At 41.1% G+C, this 22,825-nt stretch overlaps 1 protein-coding gene across 2 annotated transcripts in view; it reads left to right on the forward strand.

Annotated features, from left to right (window-relative positions):
- LOC139381641 (heparan sulfate glucosamine 3-O-sulfotransferase 1-like) overlaps window positions 1-22,825 on the forward strand; it is a 68,694-nt gene that overhangs the window by 26,033 nt on the left and 19,836 nt on the right. The window lies entirely within an intron of this gene.

Genomic DNA, 22,825 nt, shown 5'->3' on the forward strand with positions numbered 1-22,825 from the left:
TTCAGTATGCTGTAATAGAAATAAGGCCATGCTCATAGCAAAAAGTCCCCCCACCGACTGCCCACAATAGAGTTGAGGGCAAAGTGTACACTGCCCTAACCCGACTGTTTACGACATTTTCTCATTTCTCTTCATGAGTTTACAGAAGTAATAAGTAAAGGTAGATCAATTTAGTTTATGAATTAAGTGATTAAAACTCAAAAATATGTTTCCAAATCGTCCGGACCAAATCTGAACCAATCATAGACGTTTATGTTTAACACGTTTGGACAGTACATTACGGTAGAGTCTAATACAGTGGAAGTAAGAAGCTATAGGCTATATAGGGTCAGTTCCAATACCATATTTATAATGTGCAGGGATACTGGCGTGCGAGGTAGATGTGTAATGGGGTAAGGTGACTAGGCATCAGGATATATGATCAACAGAGTAGCAGCAGTGTATATGATGATAATGTGTGTGCATTAGTGATGCGTGGGTTGACTCATAACCTGTGGTTATATCCACGGGGCTTAGGGTAAATAAATATTGTGTGGATGAAGAGCGGCTTGAATAAAGAGAAAACAATACCTTGCATTCATGGATTTATCATTTGTGTGCAATTTATAATTTATATCTGTTGGCTACATTGAGGTTTTTCTTCCATTACTTGAGGTTTTTCTTCCATTATTTTAGGCTATCTGGCATTAGTGCATAAGCCTAAGCTTTAGGGCATAACTGTGCGCTTGCCAAATAGCCTACACGGCAATCGCCAAATGCTTTTGGGAACGGGCAGAAAGTTACCCTAGTCAAAAAAATCTAATATAAAAATCCTGTCAGATTTCGGGAACCTATCCTATAAGATTTTATCCTATAGGAGTCCAATAGGACTGGTTCCAAAATGTGATAGGATTTTATATTAACCATACTGCAAATTAGGTTGAAAACCTCTGAGTTTTCCTCAGTTTACTGGTCTTTACGTTTTAACATAAATGTTCAGGTTTCTGTGCCATATTTAGCTGTGAGATTTAGTGTCCATATTTATTTCGAATTCAAGGCACACGTAACCAGCATGGCTACCACAGCATTCTTCAGAGAGATATCATCCCATCTGGCTGGTGCTTAGTCCCACTATCAGTTGTTTTTCAACAGAACAATGACCCAACTCCCCTCCAGGCTGTGTAAGGGCTATTTGACATAGAAGGAGAGTGATGGAATGCTGCATGAGATGACATGGCCTCCACAATCACCCAACAACCCAATTGAGATGGTTTGGGTTGAGTTGGACCGCAGAGTGAAAGAAAATAAGCCAATAAGTGCTCAGCATATGTGGGAACTCCTTCAAGACAGTTGGAAAAGCATTCCATGTGAGCTGGTTGAGAGAATGCCAAGAGTGTGCAAAGCTGTCAAGGCAAATATGTTTTGATTTGTGTAAAAAAAAAATTGGTTACTGCATGATTCCATATGTATTTTTTCATAGTTTTGACGTCTTCACTATTATTGTACAATGTAGATAATAGTAAAAATAAAGAAAAACCCTTGAATGAGTAGGTGTGTCCAAACTTTTGACTGGTACTGTATGTGTACTTTATCAGCCTAAATTGAAATGTTGATTGGATTTTTACATATTCAATTTTATATTGCAGTAATTTCCTGTACATCGACAGTATGTGTTACTACATTACACATCTTCATGATTTGACCACATCAAATTGAGCGTAATTACACATGCTTTTTACCTCAGATTAGTGATGTTACTTTAAATGTTTTATAGTAATTACAAAATCGATTGCTTAAATCAGATCAATATTATTGGTGGGGTACTGTTGGTTTTGTCACACTTGCTGTCGGACTTAGAATTCTACTATCATTTTCAAACTCAAATGGCAGGGGTCGAACTCACACCTATAGTCGAACTATCACTCAAATAACAGCCATCCTTTGTCACTTGATATCCTATAGCAGGTTGTGATTTGTTGGCGTTAAATATCAAAGCAACTCATTTTGTTTCCTTTCCCGTTTCGGCAGCGCCTCAACTTCCATCCGACATTCTAGAACTTATATGAATGTCTTCAGCAAATTGTCTTTTTAACCATGGATGTACAAAATTAGCAGATTCAGTGTTGCCTTTGATTAGCGTTAGTTTAAACAGTGCATACACCCCAAATGTTTGCCCCTGCTCAGATTTCAAATGTACATCTATGAGTAAATAACAAAACTTTCCGCGACGGTGACCCACTTGAAGCACAATGCAACAATCCAAAGTGTACCTGGCTGTCTGCTACAAGTTGTCAACTAACCAGTGATATCCATTGAGTATTACCAAACATTAGGAACACCTTCCTAATATTCAGAAAATTTGCCCTCAGAACAGCCTCAATTTGTTTGGGCATGGACTCTAGGTGTCAAGCATTCCACATGGATGATGGCCCATGTTGACTCCAATGCTTCCCACCGTTGTCAAGTTGGCTGAATATCCTTTGGGTGGTGGACCATTCTTGATACTCAGGAAACTGTTGAACATGAAAAACCTGGCAGCATTGCAGTTCTTAACAAACTACCATGCCCCATTCAAAGGCACATACAGATTTTGTCTTGCCCATGGCACGCACAAACAATCCTTGTCTCAAGGCTTAACAATCATTCTTCAACTAGTGTTGAAGGGGAGGAGACAGGTTCAAGTGGATTTAACAAGTGACATCAATAAGGGAGAATAGCTTTCACCTGGTTAGTCTGTCATGGAAAGAGCAGGTTTTCTTAATGTTTTGGATACTCAGTGTAATATTAAGCAATAACAAAGAATAAAACATATTTATAAACTGCTATAACAATACAGTGATTCAAAGAACATACAAAAGACTACAACTTAGTCAGCTGACAGGAAAAATGTGGCTAACAATAGTCATAAAAACGTAATGTAATGATGAAAATATTACTGAAACATTAACAATTTTGTCAGCAAACATAAGGAAACAAATACTGTTCTTGAGTTCACAAGCAGTGAAGGATAAAACAGTTTGAATAATGATGTTTGAAAACCGGAGATTCTCTGCACAGCCCCAGGTGGCGAGGTGAATAAAACAGAAATAAATATTGAATGGTTTCTGATCAAGTTAATTGTTTTATTGGACTGGAACTAATGACGATTAACTATCATTTAATGGATTCAAATTGGGGTGTCAAAATCCTACGAAACGGATTACAATCAGATTACTTTTGATTTCCAATAAGGGAAAAAAGTAGTCCAAAATGATTCTGATAAGTGACACAAAATCCTATAGAACTACGAGAATCCTATATGATTACTTTTGATTTTCAATAGGAAAAAAAGTGTTCTAATAGGATTCTGTAGCGATTACACAAAATCCTATAGGATTGTGAGAATCCTATACAATTCTATTGGAAAAATTGCTAATCCTATAGGAGTTTTTGACTAGGGTAATGTCAATCCACGTAGGCAAAAAGGACAATGTTGGAGTTTAATACAATAAGAGAAAAGCAGTGAAAGGTCAGTTGAAAATAAAGAGAATGGAGGGCCAGAAATGTAATGTTTGGGAAAGATTTGGTGAAGTGATAAGAGGATGGTAGCAGGCTATATGCTACGAAGTGCGTACTCTGAGAAGCACAGGGCAAAATTATATTTCTAAGATGGCTGCTGGGATGGTGTAAATAAAACTAGGCTGTACTACACACGACAATGAATATTCCAACCCTGAGCCTCGGCCAGCTTTGCTCTTGCAGATCAAATAAGTTTTTGTTTGCTGCCAAACCAATGGCTGTGCTGTGTAGGCCTACTGTGGGAGTTCAGGTGGAGTTAGGCTTCTTCCCAAAATAATTGTTGATTACGCCTAGTACAGAAAATGCTGAAATCTTGCGCACAGACCAGTGGCGTGTATTCATGGATGTCGAGGGAAGACATGCTTCCCAAAAAAAACAATTTTCCTTCAAATCGCAAGAGGCTGAATGTATCTCACAGGAGAAAGCATCCAAGCGAGCGAAACGGCGCCCCTTTCGCTGTGTAGGCCATCCTATCTGATGCTGTCTGGTCCAAACGAGTCTGACATTTTTGCCACCACTAACATTGAAGGTAACGGAAGCCATCTGGCCTGCCTTGACGACAAAAAAAAGTATAGAACATTAGCCCATCAGCGTTGAGCTAAAGTGAGCGGTCCTTGCGCACCAAAAAAAAAGTGTCAAGGGAAGCTGTCTTGGATTTGGCGTCGCTCCTATCAAATCCCATTGAGAGTATACGTCATTGACAGAAACTTGAATTGTTACATCTCGTTGTGTTGTCCGCCGGTGGTTAGCTAGCTAAAATTGTGTGTGTGTGTGTGGGAGGGGCTTGGCTTCCCCAGTAATTTTACCCATGCACCGCTACTGGCGCAGACTAACCTATGTTCAGTTTGAAAAGGGCCACACAAAGATGAGAAGGAGGACCGGAGGTCAACTTTCATAGCTTACTACTACTATTATTGATTATATTAAAAACAATGTTTCTTGCCCATGATGTATTTGAGTTATTGGTCTTACTTTAAGCCAGATTTTAGTAACTCACATTGTGCCGTAGGTGCTGCCTTAAGTTTCAGCAACACAATCAATTGGAAATGGACAGCTGATGGTGCTGATAGGCATAATTCATTTAAACCGTCTTCATTTTTATTAGACTTTATTAACAACTAGAGGGCTTTGTTGAAGCCTATTTCTTCCTATTTAAGAAATAAGAGAGGCCTTCCTGTTTGACAGACAAAATTAGGCTATTGGCTGCTATATCCTTAGATTTGTTGGTCAATTCCTCTACCTACCACAGCCTACCTCTGTGTCAGTGAAGGGTTAAGTTGAAACCAAGACTCGAATTGAGCAACCTGGTCTCAGAACATTTCAAATTATTCTGTACTTAAATCTGAGACACTCTTTTTTAGTATGATTCTATATGGTATTTATTAATGTCATCACCCATTTCATATATGTTACGAATTACAAATCGTATTAGTGTTACAAATGAGCAAAACTTATATCTTTCTAATCTGCAAAACATATGTGTTACAAGTACTAGTTAATGTTAGCTAGGCTAGGGGTTAGGGTTTAGTTTAGGATATAGGTTAAAGGGTTAGTGTTAGGGGAAGGGTTAGCTAACATGCTAAGTAGTTGGAAAGTTGCTAAAATGCTAAAGTTGTCCGTGATGAGATTCAAACTCACAACCTTTTGGGTTGCTAGATGTTCACGTTATCCGCCCATTCTCAGATTTTATTATTTGCAAATGGGGACAATTTCATTGCAATACACACTAATTTGGCATTGGATAAATATATAAGATGAAAACACAGGCCTGTAATTTGTATGGTCTAATTTAAACATTTTAAGTGACATACAATTGCATGAAATGTTTATGAAAGGCAATTTTTTTTCTTGGACCTGCAAATATGATCGGTTCATGCAATGCTTTTACTATAAAGGAGATCTTTCCACCCTTACTCTTGTCCACGGTAGTCTGCGAACCTACAACCTTCTGGCCCGCAGCCCTATCAAAATTCCATGTATACCATGAATATCATGTAATGCTTACAGGACAAAGAACAGTTTCTAAAACTGCATATCAAAAGCGCTAGTCTGTCCAAGAAGTGCGGCTTAACAGTAGACATGTTCTCTGCTTTAAAAAATAAAGCTTTTATGGAGGAGTTAGGTAATATATATATATATATATATATATATATATATATATATATATATATATATATATATATATATATATATATATATATATATATATATATATATATATATATATATATATATATATATAATATATTTTGCTGAAAGGAGGGTCAACCATTTGTATTTCAGAGGTCCTATTTTAATTTTTTTTCTCCATGTAACCATTTATTATCAATAACGTTCACTCTCTAAGAGTGTAACATCGGGCCTCCCTGGGTTAAGTCCCTGGGTTCGCGCCCAGGCTCTGTCGTAACCGGCCGCGACCGGGAGGTCTGTGGGGCGACGCACAATTGGCCTAGAGTCGTCCGGGTTAGGGAGGGATTGGTCGGTAGGGATCTCCTTGTCTCATCGCGCACCAGCGACTCCTGTGGCGGGCCGGGCGCAGTGCCAAGGTTGCCAGGTGCACGGTGTAGCCTCCAACACATTGGTGCGGCTGGCTTCCGGGTTGGATGCGCACTGTGTTAAGAAGCAGTACGGCTGGTTGGGTTGTGTATCGGAGGACGCATGACATTCAGCCTTCGTCTCTCCCAAGCCCGTACGGGAGTTGTAGCAATGAGACAAGATAGTAGCTTCTACAACAATTGGATACCACGAAATTGGGGAGAAAAAGGGGTAAAATGAAAAAAAAAAAAGTGTAACATCAGACAATCATGGGCAGCTGAATAGCATGTCTCTAGGGAAATCCAGTCTCAGTGAGAACTCATGATGAGAAAAAACGGTAAATGGTCATCGGCAAAGCTAGTACAAACCTAGCTCTTACAAAGCTGGCCAGTTGGAATCAATACACATTGAAAAATCAGAGTATCAAACAAAAACAATTTGCACACAACTTGACTATGGATTTAAGGAGTGTTGATTCTGCTCTCTCACTGGTAACTGAGTGGGTGGCCAAGCATTGATGTAGAGGCCATGCATCAGGTCATTGACATGTTTCAGGAACTGTATAGACAGAGACGACTCATGATTAACCATTACCTAAGGTCTTCACTAAGTTGAACTTAGCCTAGCAAGTACATTTTGACTATGTTGCCCCTCAGCAATCTGGCAGTCATGCAGACATACGGAGAGGGATGGAGAGAGAGCCTATGTTTTGCTGTCTATTTACATTTCTTAGTCAGCAGGCTGGATAACTTCCCTTTGTTCCCTACTCCTTCCTTCCTTCCTTCCTTCCTTCCTTCCTTCCTTAAGATTCCTGCAAAAAAATAATTAAGATTTGAAAAAGGCAGCTGAGAGTTGTAACATTAGAATGATTGTTGAGGGATAGGCAACATGTATAGTCAAATACAAAATACAATTATCCCTGAGGACTCAAGGAACACTTCACATCCATATTGGGGTGTACACGTTTCAAGTATTAGGCTAGCTTAAGATGTCACACACACAGACACAGCATGACACAATGTTGACATGATGACAATCTTTTCTACAAATTATTGTGATTTATCATCTCTCACACAGAACACATGCACAGCTAGCATGACGGTGTTGAAATGACAGTGTTTTCACAAAGTTATTGCGATCATCTCTCGGTCTCTCTGTCTCAAAAACACACAGCATAGATTGGTGTCTATTAATTGAGTAGCATTTAGACAACCGGTAAGTAGATTTCAACCATAAACCAGATTTCAACCAAAATAAGAGGTATTTTTCATGATGTCAAAAAGACGTCTTAATCTGGTTGTATAACGTCCCGGCCAGACATCAACTGGGAAGCTGCATATATATACCTAATTATAGACAGTCTACCAAAATGTTGGAAATTATAAGAAGAAACATATTTAAATCAGGCCCCCAAAAATAATGCACACCTGTCAAAGAATCTCCTGGTCACAGCCGTCTGCGACACAGCCTGGGATGGAACCTGGGTCTGTAGTGACGATGCGCCACTCTGGAGGCCCTAGTTCCGCCATCTTTGACTGAAGACTATAGCGCATTTTCTGTATTTGAAGGTTAGGGTCGGGGTGCGGGCCTTTCACTTTTTCACATATAGTCGTGAAGTTTCTGATGGGTTATTAGCAATTGCGGGTGCGTGTGAACAAACAGCTGACCACTAGTGTGCATGTTGTGTGTGTCGGTGTGCATGAGTGTGTACAGTCTTGTGAGTGTGCAAAAATAAAGGGTCAACTCAGATAGTCCATATAGCTATTTAGCAGTTTATGGCTTGGGGATAGAAGCTGTTCTGGAGCCTGTTGATGTCTGACTGCACCGGTACCACTTGTCGTGTGGAAGCAGAGAAAACGGTATAGTTCTATGAGATATATATATATATTTAAAAAAAAAAGATTTGGTCCGGTCCAGACAACCAAATTTTGTCTTGTTCGGTGGCGGAGCTCATTAAAATAATAATCAGTGTGTAGAATGATACAGAAATTTGCAATGGAGGATATTGCATTTGTCTACCTTTTTGTGTACCCATTTAGAATACATCACCATGAAGAGAATGACATTCGTATCCATAATTAATAAACATGGTCACAAAATGTTACCAAAATTCAGTTACCAAACTTTGCATCTGCACTGTTCTTCCAGTAAATGTGTTTTAGTAAAATGTTCAGTGTAAACTGTTAAACGTAGTACTTGTGCATAGAGTTGTATGGTTTGTTAAACTTTGAAATCAATGTTGTTTTTTGGCATACATTTTAAGTACAAAATCGGCGTCATAACGTAATTCCGTTACCGTGGAATTGCCAGTATCTTTTCTTCATCAACACCAATAAGACAGCACAAAGAATGATATTAATATTAGATGAGGTTATGTTTGCTCAATTAAAAGAAGAAGCATACCAGCGGAGGGAACATTTTTAAACATGTAAATGTATTCCACATTTCTTTCATGGGAAAACATTTTTGGATTCTCCCTCAGGAGGTGGAGTAGCTATCATGAAAGCAGCAGCGTTTTCAGTAGTAATGTGTGCCAGATTCAATTTCCAAACCCTAATATCTTGAGTTAATTCATATTCTCCAGTTAGAAGCAGGCCTATTGTCCTAATTTGGCCATTTAGAGATAGATGGAGTGGGGGCGTGGCCTGTTCTGTTGCCATGGCAAGAGGACAGGTATCCTATGTCAGGTTTCCTCTCAAATCTAAGCTGTCATATGTCTTCAACGATTTACTTTGATTGAAGCTAATGATTGTTGCTCATCACAGGGCCATTCATTGTGCTTTTGGCCTGTGCTGCATATGGCAGTAGCCGCATGTGGTCTGTGATTTCAACCTCTCGTAGACCAAATAACATCCTGTACTACTGGTGGAACCTTGTTGTGCTGATTGTGGCTCTACATACAGTACATACTGTACCAATCATTATAGGACTATTAGTCAACAGGAAGCTTTGATCACCGGCCTACATTATGATGGTCTTATGCAGTACAGAGACCTATTTTCTGCATGCATATAGAATCTTAATTTCTGTCCCCCGTGGACTGATTACTGATCACACGAATACTTTATATTAGCCATTGGGGAGAATCAGGGGGTTAGCAACTACTTCATGCTCATTCCCGCTATCATATAGGCTTCCAAATCCTACCGATGCCATTGTTATTTTAAGTAGCTAGAGGTTTTGGGCTCCCGAGTGGCGCAGCGGTCTAAGGCACTGCATCTCAGTGCTAGAGGCGTCACTAGAGACCCTGGTTCGATTCCAGGCTCTATCACAACTGGCCGTGATTTGGAGCCCTAAAGGGCGGTGCACAATTGGCCCAGCGTCATCCAGGTTAGGGTAGGCCGTCATTGCAAATAAGAATTTGTTCTAAACTGACTTGCCTAGTTACATTTTAAGGTTAGATAAATAAATAACATGTAAAGCTTGGCAATTGAGCATGGTGGTGGAACCCAATGCTAATTCCGCACGTCTTCAGCGATCTAGTGCGGTGTAACCCCCTTCCATGACGCGAGTTAGCTAGTGACTGTGTGGAGACTACTGTATGACGTTAGCTGCCAGGCCTTCTTTTCTTCCTATCGGGGGCTCATAAATAATAGATGCGTTACAGTACAGGGGCATAACTAGGCTAATTTCATATTTGCATATTTGTAACATAATTCATTATTCATGAGTACGGCAGGGTTACTGTAAATCTCACTGGCTGATCCCAATCTGCCTCCCTGCCTGCCTTTGCATCAGTTACCGGGAAACATCCACATGAAAAAGCAGTATTTAAGCTGCGATGCTAAACTCTTGCCTGAGCAAAGCCTTATTAAAGGCACGGGAATTTGATGAGGTTTCCTAGATACATGCTACCATCCATGCTACCAGACAATGAGCTTTGTTCTGCTCAATTTGCTGTCATTTTAGAATAATGGGATAGAGGGAGTGGGTGGGAGCGCAGTAGACAGGAAGAGGCTCTGACACCCAATTCAGAATAGATTTTATGGGGCATTTTTTAATCGGGTTCAGAGGAGAGAGGCAGGCGCCATAATTTCCATGTGTTATGAAGTAGATTTATCCTTCCCCTTCTTGATGACTGGCATCTTTTTATTCATGACCTTTTGTTCCCTCCCTACCTTCCTCTGTCAGGTGAGTATGCACATGTTAACAGATCCCTCATTAATGGGTATTGTGTCGAATACATACCTATTTATGTTGCAGCCATACCTTGTGATTTCTGTCACATTAAATGGGAGGGATCCAGTTTTGAGCGATCTTAGCCCTGTTATGTGGAGAGGGGGGTTTTCTGGATGTCAGCAGGGTTCTGGTCTTCTGTTTCAATGTTATTTGTTAATGTGCATTTTTGTTGTGTGTTTGGAGTGGTGGTAGTTTGTGTGTGTGTGTGTGTGTGTGTGTCTCATATGTAAAAAGTGTATATATATTGGAATATATTTCAATTAGATATACAGTACCAGTCAATAGTTTGCTATGAGTTGGACCACAGAGTGAAGGAAAAGCAGCCAACAACTGCTCAGCATATGTGGGAACTGCTTCAAAACTGTTGGAAAAGCATTCCAGTTGAAGCTGGTTGAGAGAATGCCAAGTGTGCAAAGCTGTCATCAAGCCAAAGGGTGGCTACTTTGAAGAATCTTTTTTTATGTTCCTATATTTTTGTAGATATTTTTTAATGTAAGTACATGTAAGGCTTAAACATATATTTTGTCATTTACATATGTGAATACATGTACATACATGATAAAATATACACTCACAGCCCAGTTTATTAGGTACACCCATCTAGTACTGGGTCGGACCCCCTTTCCCTCCAGGACAGCCTGAATTCTTCAGGGCATTCTGCAAGGTGTCAAACGTTCCACAGGGATGTTGGTACCTGCTGATGCGATGGCATCACGCATCAGGTCTGGGGACTACGCAAGCCACTCAAGTAAACTGAACTCGCTGTCATTTTCAAGCAATGTTTTTCCAATCCTCAACTGTCAATTGTTGTTGATCGTGTGCCCTCTGGAGCTGCTTCATCTTGTTTTAATCCTTTAGGAGTGGAAGCCGGTGTGGTCATCTGCTGCAATTACCCATCCGTGACAAGGATTGACGTGTTGTGCCTTCCGAGATGCCGTTCTGCACACCACAATTTTACTGCTCTGTTTGTGGCCAGCCTGTCAGCTTGCACAATTCTCCTTCGACCTGTTATCAACTAGCTGTTTTCGCCCACAGGACTGCCGCTGACTAGATGTTTTTTTTATTTTTTTGTCATGCCATTCTAAACACTGTCGTGCGTGAAAAGCCCAGGAGGGCGCCCATTTCTGAGATACCGGATCCGCCCCTGGCACCGACGATCATGTCACACAAAGTCACATAGGTCGCTAGTTTTGCTAGTTCTAATATTCAATCAAACAGTAGCTGAATGCCTCGATGCCTGTCTCCCTGCTTTATATACAAGCCACGGCCACATGGCCTAATAAACTGTTTATTTTATATATATATATATATATACTGCTCAAAAAAATAAAGGGAACACTTAAACAACACAATGTAACTCCGTCAATCACACTTCTGAGAAATCAAACTGTCCACTTAGGAAGCAACATTGATTGACAATAAATGTCACATGCTGTTGTGCAAATGGAATAGACAACAGGTGGAAATTATAGGCAATTAGCAAGACACCCCCAATAAAGGAGTGGTTCTGCAGGTGGTGAACACAGACCACTTCTCAGTTCCTATGCTTCCTGGCTTATGTTTTGGTCATTTTTGAATGCTGGCGGAGCTTTCACTCTAGTGGTAGCATGAGACGGAGTCTACATACCACACAAGTGGCTCAGGTAGTGCAGCTCATCCAGGATGGCACATCAATGTGAGCTGTGGCAAGAAGGTTTGCTGTGTCTGTCAGCATAGAGTCCAGAGCATGTAGGCGCTACCAGGAGACAGGCCAGTACATCAGGAGACGTGGAGGAGGCCGTAGGAGGGCAACAAGTCAGCAGCAGGACCGCTACCTCCGCCTTTGTGCAAGGAGGAGCAGGAGGAGCACTGCCAGAGCCCTGCAAAATGACCTCCAGCAGGCCACAAATGTGCATGTGTCTGCTCAAACGGTCAGAAACCGACTCCATGAGGGTGGTATGAGGGCCCGACGTCCACAGGTGGAGGTTGTGCTTACAGCCCGACACCGTGCAGGACGTTTGGCATTTGCCAGAGAACACCAAGATTGACAAATTCGCCACTGGGGTCCTGTGCTCTTCACAGATGAAAGCAGGTTCACACTGAGCACATGTGACAGAGTCTGGAGAAGCCGTGGAGAACGTTCTGCTGCCTGCAACATCCTCCAGCATGACCGGTTTGGCGGTTGGTCAGTCATGGTGTGGGGTGGCATTTTTTGGGGGGGGGCCGCACAGCCCTCCATGTGCTCGCCAGAGGTAGCCTGACTGCCATCAGGTACCGAGATGAGATCCTCAGACCCCTTGTGAGACCATATGCTGGTGCGGTTGGCCCTGGGTTCCTCCTAATGCAAGACAATGCTAGATCTCATGTGGCTGGAGTGTGTCAGCAGTTCCTGCAAGAGGAAGGCATTGATGCTATGGACTGGCCCGCCGGTTCCCCAGACCTGAATCCAATTGAGCACATCTGGGACATCATGTCTCTCTCCATCCACCAACGCCACGTTGCACCACAGACTGTCCAGGAGTTGGCGGATGCTTTAGTCCAGGTCTGGGAGGAAATCCCTCAGGAGACCATCCGCCACCTCATCAGGAGCATGCCCAGGCGTTGTAGAGAGGTCATACAGGCACGTGGAGGCCACACACACTACTGAGCCTCATTTTGACTTGTTTTAAGGACATTACATCAAAGTTGGATCAGCCTATAGTGTGGTTTTCCACTTTAATTTTGAGTGTGACTCCAAATCCAGACCTCCATGGGTTGATACATTTCATTTCCATTGATAATTTGTGTGATTTTGTTGTCGGCACATTCAACTATGTAAAGAAAAAAGTATTTAATAAGAATATTTCATTCATTCAGATCTAGGATGTGTTATTTTAGTGTTTATTTTTTTGAGCAGTGTATATATCTTTTTCCATATGGAATGTGTGTGTGTGTGTGTGTGTTAGTAGATTCTAGACATACAGCCTCTAGTACAAGGGTAGAGTGTATAAGATAATATTTTTTATTCAGTGATCTGACTGTTCTCGTGTTTATAAAATATGCCCCTATTTTGTGTCTCTGCCTCAGAGTAGAATATTTTAAGAAATAATTTAGCGAAGTTATTTTAATTTAAATATGTAAATGAGCTCGGCACAGAGGCGTTTTTTTTTTTTTTTTTTTTTTTACTCTAAGGAGATTTTAAGAAGAGTGCATTCATTCATTTGTCTTGGCGCTTTGACAAGGGGACAAGGAGGGTCACTTTATGCACATATTATGCATTTTGTTAGACAGCGTCATAGCAACTGTTGGTTTAGTGCCTCAAGCTGTTGTCAATCATTTCTACTGTTTCACACGAGCGGCATTTGACACTTGAATAAAATATTTGAGTTTGACTGAAAATGTCTATTTCTAGGCATTTATTGAGGTTGATGTAGGTGAAAAGGTCAGTCAACTAAAGGGCAATCAAGACCACATGCATGCAGTGCTCTTATGAATGGCTTGTAGTTGTGCGCCCTGTCATTGAAGTCCGAATTGTGGCACAGTATGGGGTAGTGACCGAGCAATTGGGATAGGGGTAGAAAAAAATTAGGACAATGACATTGCTGAAGCCATATTGGGCAATCCTTCTGAATATAAAGGCCCCAAATTAAAATGAATGGATAATTGAAACTTGTATGGAGAGTGTGTTGGAAGTATCGCTTTTACACAGCTTACGAGAGATACCAGTTGATAGGGGTGCACAGGGTGAGAAAGTATCCTGTAAAGTATCTTACTGTAGGCTTTGTGGCTTCAAACTGTTTACCCTTTGCCAGAGTGACAGTCTAAAAATACTACTGACTTGGTGCTCTCCCTGGTCCTGAAAGATTTGTCACTTGCTGTGGTTCTGTATGGACAGCTCCATCTTAGCCTTGGGCTATGCCTTTCTCTCCCCACCACTTGTGCTCCCGACATCACTGCTATATTTGATCATTGCACATTCAATGCCAGGGCTGTGCCTTGTTGACGCAGACTTCAATATGTTGTGTCCTGTGGTTGAGAGAAGTGTATACAGCATGTAGTCCAGTACGTTGTATACAAGAGGCTGCAGATTGTAGCTGTGGCAGGCAAAGCAAACGCCACAGGGGGAGACTCATTGCCCAGCAAATTAAACCATCACCTCCCCAATCTGAGTTACAGTAAATACGGAGAAATTACTCATGAGATGGGCAATGTTTAGTCACTGATGTAGCCGTATAAACAATGGCAGGCATTCATTCCCTGACGTTAATCATGCTCCTTGGTGAGACGAGGGGTGCAATTTTTGTCAGGGGATGTAGTAGAAGTTTTATTAAAAGATACACAATGCTAGACAAAAAAAAAAAAAAAACTTCTGTTCTTAATCATTATGAGAGGATCTCATAATCTCATCTCCATTCTGAAGATTCGTCTTCATTATCCAGTGGAGCGGCATTTACAGATAACGCTGCTGCGTCATTTGCTTGCTGAGCCTCCATTTTCCCAGAACGATCATGCAGCTCCTTTAGTGAGGCTCTTGTAAACGACAAGTGGAGCTATTCTCCATGTGCCCACAGGATTACTAAAGGTTAATCATCAATGTAAAGCTAATCTTTGTTAAATACCGATATAGATTTGGTGCCTGCTTGTGATGGATATAATCAGGCGAACCAGGAAGAATCCCCCTGAGCCTAAAGTAACTGCAGAATGGCTCATTTGGGGGTTTATAAGAGAGTCTGTGAAGAAGAGAACCGCATTAAAAATCCTTTCCCCAGTTCCCACCAAGCTATTGTTGTCTTTCCTATTGTTTTTAGACCTGTGGCATCTGAACTTGTTTGAACGTTACGCAGTTCTATGGGGCATAGGCCTACTTGATACTTTTTCTTGCCACTGTGTATGAGTAAATTATGTGAACCCTTTGGAATTCTGGATTTACGCAAAAATTGGTCACAACAACAGACAGTCTGCTTAAACTAATACCACAAATGATTGTGTTTTTTCTTGTCTATATTGAATACAGTGTTGGTTGGAAAAATGTGCCACATTTTTTCAAAAGCTAATTGGAGTCAGGAGTCAGCTAACCTGGAGTACAATCAATGAGACGAGATTGGAGATGTTGGTTAGAGCTGCCCTGCCCTATAAAAACACACACACAAATTGCTATTCACAAGATGTGTTGCCTGATGTGAACCAAGCCTCGAACAAAAGATCTCAGAAGACCCAAGATTAAGAATTGTTGACTTGCATAAAGCTGGAAAGGGTTATAAAAATATCTCTAAAAGCCTTGTATATAAATGGAGAAAGTTCAGCACTGTTGCTACTCTCCCTAGGAGTGGCTGTCCTGCAAATATGACTGCAAGAGCACAGCGCCAAATTTCTCAATGAGGTTAAGAAGAATCCTAGTGTTAGCTAAAGACTTACAGAAATCTCTGGAACATGCTAACATCCCTGACTAGTCTACGATACGTAAAACACTAAACAAGAATTATGTTCATGGGAGGACACCACGGAAGAAACCACTGCTGTCAAAAGAAAACATTGTTGCACGTCTGAAGTTCGCAAAAGAACATCTGGATGTTCCACAGCGCTACTGGCAAAATATTCTGTGGACAGATGAAACTACAGTTGAGTTGTTTGGAAGCAACTCAACACTGTGTGGAGAAAAAAAGGCACAGCACACCAAACCTCATCCCAACTGTAAAGTATGGTGGAGGGAGCATCATGGTTTGGAGCTGCTTTGCTGCCTCAGAGCCTGGACAGCTTGCTATCATTGACGGAAAAATGAATTCCCAAGTTTATCAAGACATTTTTCAGGAGAATGTAAGGCTATCTCTCCGCCAATTTAAGTAAATCAGAACAGAATGGCTTCAACAGAAAAAAAATAAGTATTCTGGAGTGTCAGAGTCGTGACCTCAACCCGATTTGAGATGCTGTTTCATGACCTTGAGCAGTTCATACCAGACATCCCAAGAATACTGCTGAACTGGAACAGTTTTGTAAAGAGGAATGGTCCAAAATTCCTCCTGACCGTCGTGCAGGTCTGAGCCGCAACTACAGAGAACATTTATTTGGTTGAGGTTGTTGCTGCCAAAGGAGGGTCAACCAGTTATTAAAACCAAGGGTTCACATACTTTTTCCACCCTGCACTGTGAATGTTTACACGGTGTGTTCAATAGACACATAAAAATGTACCATTGTTTGTGTGTTTAAGTTTAAGCAGACTGTGTATGTCTTGTTGTGACCTAGATGAAGATCAGATCAAATTTTATGACCAATTATTGCAGAATTCCAGGTTATTCCAAAGAGTTCACATACTTTTTCTTGCCACTGTAGGTGTTCAAAAAGAACATTGGGATGGTTGTGATAATATCAAAGGCAATTAGTCCTTTTATTACAGGTTTTTTTTTGTCATGAAGTCTTCTATAGATGATGATCATGCTTTGAACAGTCATAGGGACGAACACACACCATAAGTCCCCTTGACTACTACATATTCACTGTGGAGTGGAGTTAATTATGGAGTTTGGTAAATTATGCAATCAAGGCCACAATCGCTCTTCCTCAGTCGGGTAGAGTAAGTAATTCATTCAATTTTTTTCGCCAGTGATTATTCAGACACCTGGCAATAGGAGCGCCAGTCATTATTTTAGTGGTGAAACTTGTGCTTTGCTAATTATAACTTTTAACTAACTCCTAGTCAGATATCTGAAAGGTAACATTTGTATGGAGTTGCAATAGAATGGCCTATGATTCCAACCATTTTTTAAAAATTCTGTCGAATATCATCAAACGTTGAGTATTATAGGATGTCAAGAGGGACGACTTGGTGCAGCGTGGCTAGAAGTTGAGGATGTTTGTGCCAGATGTTTTGGAGTCTGTCTGTCTGGTCATGTATGGTGGTGACATTTTTTTTTATGGAATCCTAGGCTTGGCTGTTATGTTGGTGGTGATCCAAGGCTTGGTAAATGTTTTTTTTTGTTTGCATGAAATCTGAGTAGTTGTCATGGCATTTGTTGTCATCTCATCTGTGTCCTCAGTATGGTCGCCATGACCAACAAGGCACATTCATGTCAAGAGTAACCTTAAAATATACAGTACATGTTTTTTCCTCCATTCGTAAGCCTTTTCTGCTCTCTGGGTAGTGTTAGACATGCGGGAAATGAGAGCAGACTAAATGAATGCCATTGTCACTAATTTGACAGACATGTAGAATGACTTGAGCAGATAAAGAAAATTTGATTAACTGAACTCATTCCGATACGATTCTGAAGTCTAGACAATCATGACATTCAAGCGTTGCAGAAAAGCTTACCATGCTTCTCCCCCAAAAATATTTTTTACAGATATTGCTGTGAGGTTACAGAGCTCCTCTCTCTCCATTGAGGCTGGCAGACACAGCACAGCGCCAGACCAGGCCAACGAGATCCTTCAGATGCTGCCCTTTTCAATGGCTTTTTTTATTCGCCTGCTATGCCTCTTATGTTGGGTCCAGAAACTTCTCTAATTAAAGATTCATCTTCAGTGTGGGCTCTCAAGTAAAATGTCTCGCAGTAGAACGTGGGGTGATAAAAAGGTGTTATTGGACGTGCGACCTTCATCGCCTCTTATCTCCCATAAACACTTCAGTTGGTTTTACAGGGCCACGGAGGCGGCGGAACGATGAGCAATAAGCCAAAGGCCCTGATGACTTATTCATGGGCAGAGCAGAACAAGAAGCACAGATGAAAGTGACAGAGAAGTTAGGACGATAAGTCATTACAGTTATAAGGCATCTCAAAAATACTTGTGTGCTGATTATTTAACTTTGACTCCGGGCCAACTATTGTGTCTTCACATGTACTTTATGGTAAAGTTTACCAATGATGAGCTTTTGCACTGTTCTTAAGCAATATTATTATGGACATATTTGCAAATGTATTGCTTTGGGTTGCTCAATTAGCATAGAGAGGAAAGTGAGAGTTCTGGAGCTTGGATAACTATAACATGGACTTGTAGCTCTGGCATAATAGACAACCAGCAACAGAAGGCCGTTGATATTGTAAAAGATATCCCGCCCCAAGCAATTCCTGATTACACAGTTATAACGTGATTCTGTCAGACAGTATATTATACAAACAGAATCACTGTAATTTCCTCTACGACAGCCTTTTATGTTTTTAAATCACATCAGATAGCTAATTCCCTCTTGGGTATAAAGTTTACTTTGAGTCAGAAATAATTACCATGAGTTTTCACACCTTCAGCTGTTTTCTGCTGTTCACCCTGCACTGATTTCAACTGATGACATGGCCACCTCTAGATAGATACCCTCTAAGTAAAGTGCTAGATTGTTTTTCACACTCCCAAAACCTCCCTTAAAACAGTGTCCCAACGGAGAACGAAAGAGGAAGTATTAGGAGCTGAGAAAGTGAGAGAACCAATAGATCTGCCATGCATCTTTGCCAATGTCTCGCTGAGGTTAAACGCTGGTCGAGCGCTCTGCTGAAGGCAGATTCTGGAGCAACGTTGCCATTCGGTGGAGATGGGCACTGGGGTGCAGCATAGTGGGCATCGCAGGGGGAGGACATGCTGGGAATAATCTAGCCCAGCTCACTACCAAGAATACTAAGCTCAGATGCTGTTTACATCTGCCCAATCAGATATCTCTAGCACTCCTCTCCTCTCTGCTGTAGAGCCAGAGCTGTGATGTAGGGAAATGGAGCTAGAGATTGTCATTATAGATAAACATTTCCCCTCCGATCTATTCCGTTTACGAGTGGGGAAATTACAAGGATACTGCAGAAAGTTTAGCTTCCGAAGGGATACAAAGTGTGTTCAGACAGCAGTGAACAAACGCATACACTACCAGTCAAAAGTTTGGACACACTGGCTCATCCAAGGCTTTTTATTTATTTTGACAATTTTCTACATTGTAGAATAATAGTGAACATCAAAACTATGAAATAACACATGGAATCATATAGGAACCAAAAAAGTGTTAAACAAATCAAAATATAATTTAGATTTTAAAGTAGCCAACCTTTGCCTTGATCCAGCTTTGCACACTTTTGGCAGCTTCACATGGAATGCTTTTCCAACTGTCTTAATGGAGTTCCCACATACTCTGGGCATTTGTTGGCTGCTTTTCCTTCACTCTGTGGTTCAACTAATCCCAAACCATCTCAATTGGGTTGAGGTCAGGTGATTGTGGAGGCCAGGTTATCTGATTCAGCCCTGCATCACTCCTTCTTGGTCAAATAGCCCTTACACTGCCTGGAGGTGAGTTTGGTCTTTGTCCTGTTGGAAAACAAATGATAGTCCCACTAAGCACAAATCAGATGGGATGGCGTATCGCTGTGGTAGCAATGCTGGTAAAGTGTGCCTTGAATTCTAAATAAATCCCTGGCAGTGTCACCAGCAAAGCACCAACACACCACCACCTCCATGCTTCACGGTGGGAACAACACATGCGGAGATCATCCATAAACCTACTCTGCGTCTCAGAGACACATCAGTTGGAACCAACAATCTCAAATTTAGACTAATCCGACCAAATTACCGATTTCCACCAGTCTAATGTCCATTGCTCGTATTTCCTGGCCCAAGCAAGTCGCTTCTTATTATTGATGTCCTTTAGTAGTGGTTTCTTTGCAGACATTCGACCATTGCCTGATTCACGCAGTCTCCTCTGAACAGTTGATGTTGAGATGTGTCTGTTACTTGAACTCTGAAGCATTTATTTGGTCTGCAATTTCTGAGGCTGGTAACTCTAATGAACTTAGGTCTTCCTTTCCTGAGGCGGTCCTCATGAGAGCCAGTTTCGTCATAGCGCTTCATGTTTTTTTACGACTGCACTTGAAGAAAGGTTCAAAGTTCTTAATTTCCGGATTGACTGACCTTCATGTCTTAAAGTAATGATGGACTGTCATTTCTCTCTGCTTATTTGAGCTGTTATTTCTATAATATGGACTTTATTTTACCAAATAGGGCTATCTTCTCTATACCAACCCTACCCTGTCAAAACACAACTGATTGGCTCAAACTCATTAAGAAGGACATAAATTCCACAAATTAACAAGGCACACCTGTTAATTGAAATGGATTCCAGGTGACTACCTCATGAAGCTGGTTGAGAGAATGCCAATGTGCAAAGCTGTCAAGGCAAAGGGTGGCTACTTTAACACTTTTTTTTGGTTACTCAGTGTTTCCATATGTTATTTCATAGTTTTGATGTCTTCACTATTATTCTACAGTGTAGAAAATAGAAAAATAAAGAAAAACCCTGCAGTGAGTTGGTGTCCAAAATTTTGACTGGTACTGTACATTCTGCACAGACTAGCCTCTGCCGTGTCCCCAACAACTGGATGTTCTGGTTTAAGGGAAATGGAAAGAGAGACGCTTTTAAACGTTAACAAGGTGACACTCCATCTTAACTCCTCCTCCACATTTCCTGTATGAACTGAACAGTGCTAAAAAGAACCTCCCCCCGACCAGTTTTTCTCCTCAAGACCAATAGTCGAGGATCTAGTTTCATGCATTTATTTTACGCCTGCTACGTAGGGTTATGCACTTGACCTTATCCACCTTGACCTACATAAGAGCTGAGTAATTAGGTTACAATCAATATTTTATTTACAGTGCCTTGCGAAAGTATTCGGCCCCCTTGAACTTCGAACATTTCAGGCTTCAAACATAAAGATATAAAACTGTGTTTTTGTGAAGAATCAACAACAAGTGGGACACAATCATGAAGTGGAACGACATTTATTGGATATTTCAAACTTTTTTTTAACAAATCAAAACTGAAAAATTGGGCGTGCAAAATTATTCAGCCCCTTTACTTTCAGTGCAGCAAACTCTCTCCAGAAGTTCAGTGAGGATCTCTGAATGATCCAATGTTGACCTAAATGACTAATGATGATAAATACAATCCACCTGTGTGTAATCAAGTCTCTGTATAAATGCACCTGCACTGTGATAGTCTCAGAGATCCGTTAAAAGCGCAGAGAGCATCATGAAGAACAAGGAACACACCAGGCAGGTCCGAGATACTGTTGTGAAGAAGTTTAAAGCCGGATTTGGATACAAAAAGATTTCCCAAGCTTTAAACATCCCAAGGAGCACTGTGCAAGCGATAATATTGAAATGGAAGGAGTATCAGACCACTGCAAATCTACCAAGACCTGGCCGTCCCTCTAAACTTTCAGCTCATACAAGGAGAAGACTGATCAGAGATGCAGCCAAGAGGCCCATGATCACTCTGGATGAACTGCAGAGATCTACAGCTGAGGTGGGAGACTCTGTCCATAGGACAACAATCAGTCGTATATTGCACAAATCTGGCCTTTATGGGAGAGTGGCAAGAAGAAAGCCATTTCTTAAAGATATCCATAAAAAGTGTTGTTTAAAGTTTGCCACAAGCCACCTGGGAGACACACCAAACATGTGGAAGAAGGTGCTCTGGTCAGATGAAACCAAAATTGAACTTTTTGGCAACAATGCAAAACGTTATGTTTGGCGTAAAAGCAACACAGCTGAACACACCATCCCCACTGTCAAACATGGTGGTGGCAGCATCATGGTTTTGGCCTGCTTTTCTTCAGCAGGGACAGGGAAGATGAAATTAAAATTGATGGGAAGATGGATGGAGCCAAATACAGGACCATTCTAGAAAACCTGATGGAGTCTGCAAAAGACCTGAGACTGGGACGGAGATTTGTCTTCCAACAAGACAATGATCCAAAACATAAAGCAAAATCTACAATGGAATGGTTCAAAAATAAACATATCCAGGTGTTAGAATGGCCAAGTCAAAGTCCAGACCTGAATCCAATCGAGAATCTGTGGAAAGAACAAGTTTTCAGTTTTTGATTTGTTAAAAAAGTTTGAAATATCCAATAAATGTCATTCCACTTCATGATTGTGTCCCACTTGTTGTTGATTCTTCACAAAAAAATACAGTTTTATATCTTTATGTTTGAAGCCTGAAATGTGGCAAAAGGTCGCAAAGTTCAAGGGGGCCGAATACTTTCGCAAGTTTATTTAACCTTAACTGACTTACCAAGTTAAATTTAAGAACAAATTCTTACTTACAATGACGGCCTACCCAAAGGCCTACTGCGGGGACGAGGGCCTGGGATAAAATATATATAATACAATATAAATATAGGACAAAAGGCAGCATGCATGTAGTAGTGGGATCGTCTTGTGAACATTTGTTTTTGCATGAGATCAAGGTCACGCGCTATGTGCAAATGAGCTTCCAGTGCCGATGTCCATACCAATCCATAGCACTTTTGATCTGCATATCTCACAGTCTAGGCTAGAATGGTTTACAGATAGGTATCTAGTGCAGTGTGTCCTAACACTCTGTGGAAAACTGGAAAATGCTTTGGATCCAATGGAGATCCCAGCTGCAGCAGCAGTCGAAGTGCTTTAGTGCTTGGCATTCGGCATCGGATCACAGAAGGGCCAGCTCCAAACCCAAGAAATGTTTGTCTGCATTGCCTGCTATGTACATATTTGTCATGACGCAAACTCTGGCGGGGCTGCACTGTGCATGTTGTCCAATAGAACTCTATTGTGCCAGAGCAGGGAACAGAGTCTAATATGTGGAGAACACAGACCAGCTGTAAAGTTGTAG

Source organism: Oncorhynchus clarkii, chromosome 23, assembly GCF_045791955.1.
Source record: "Oncorhynchus clarkii lewisi isolate Uvic-CL-2024 chromosome 23, UVic_Ocla_1.0, whole genome shotgun sequence".
Lineage (NCBI taxonomy): Eukaryota > Metazoa > Chordata > Actinopteri > Salmoniformes > Salmonidae > Oncorhynchus > Oncorhynchus clarkii.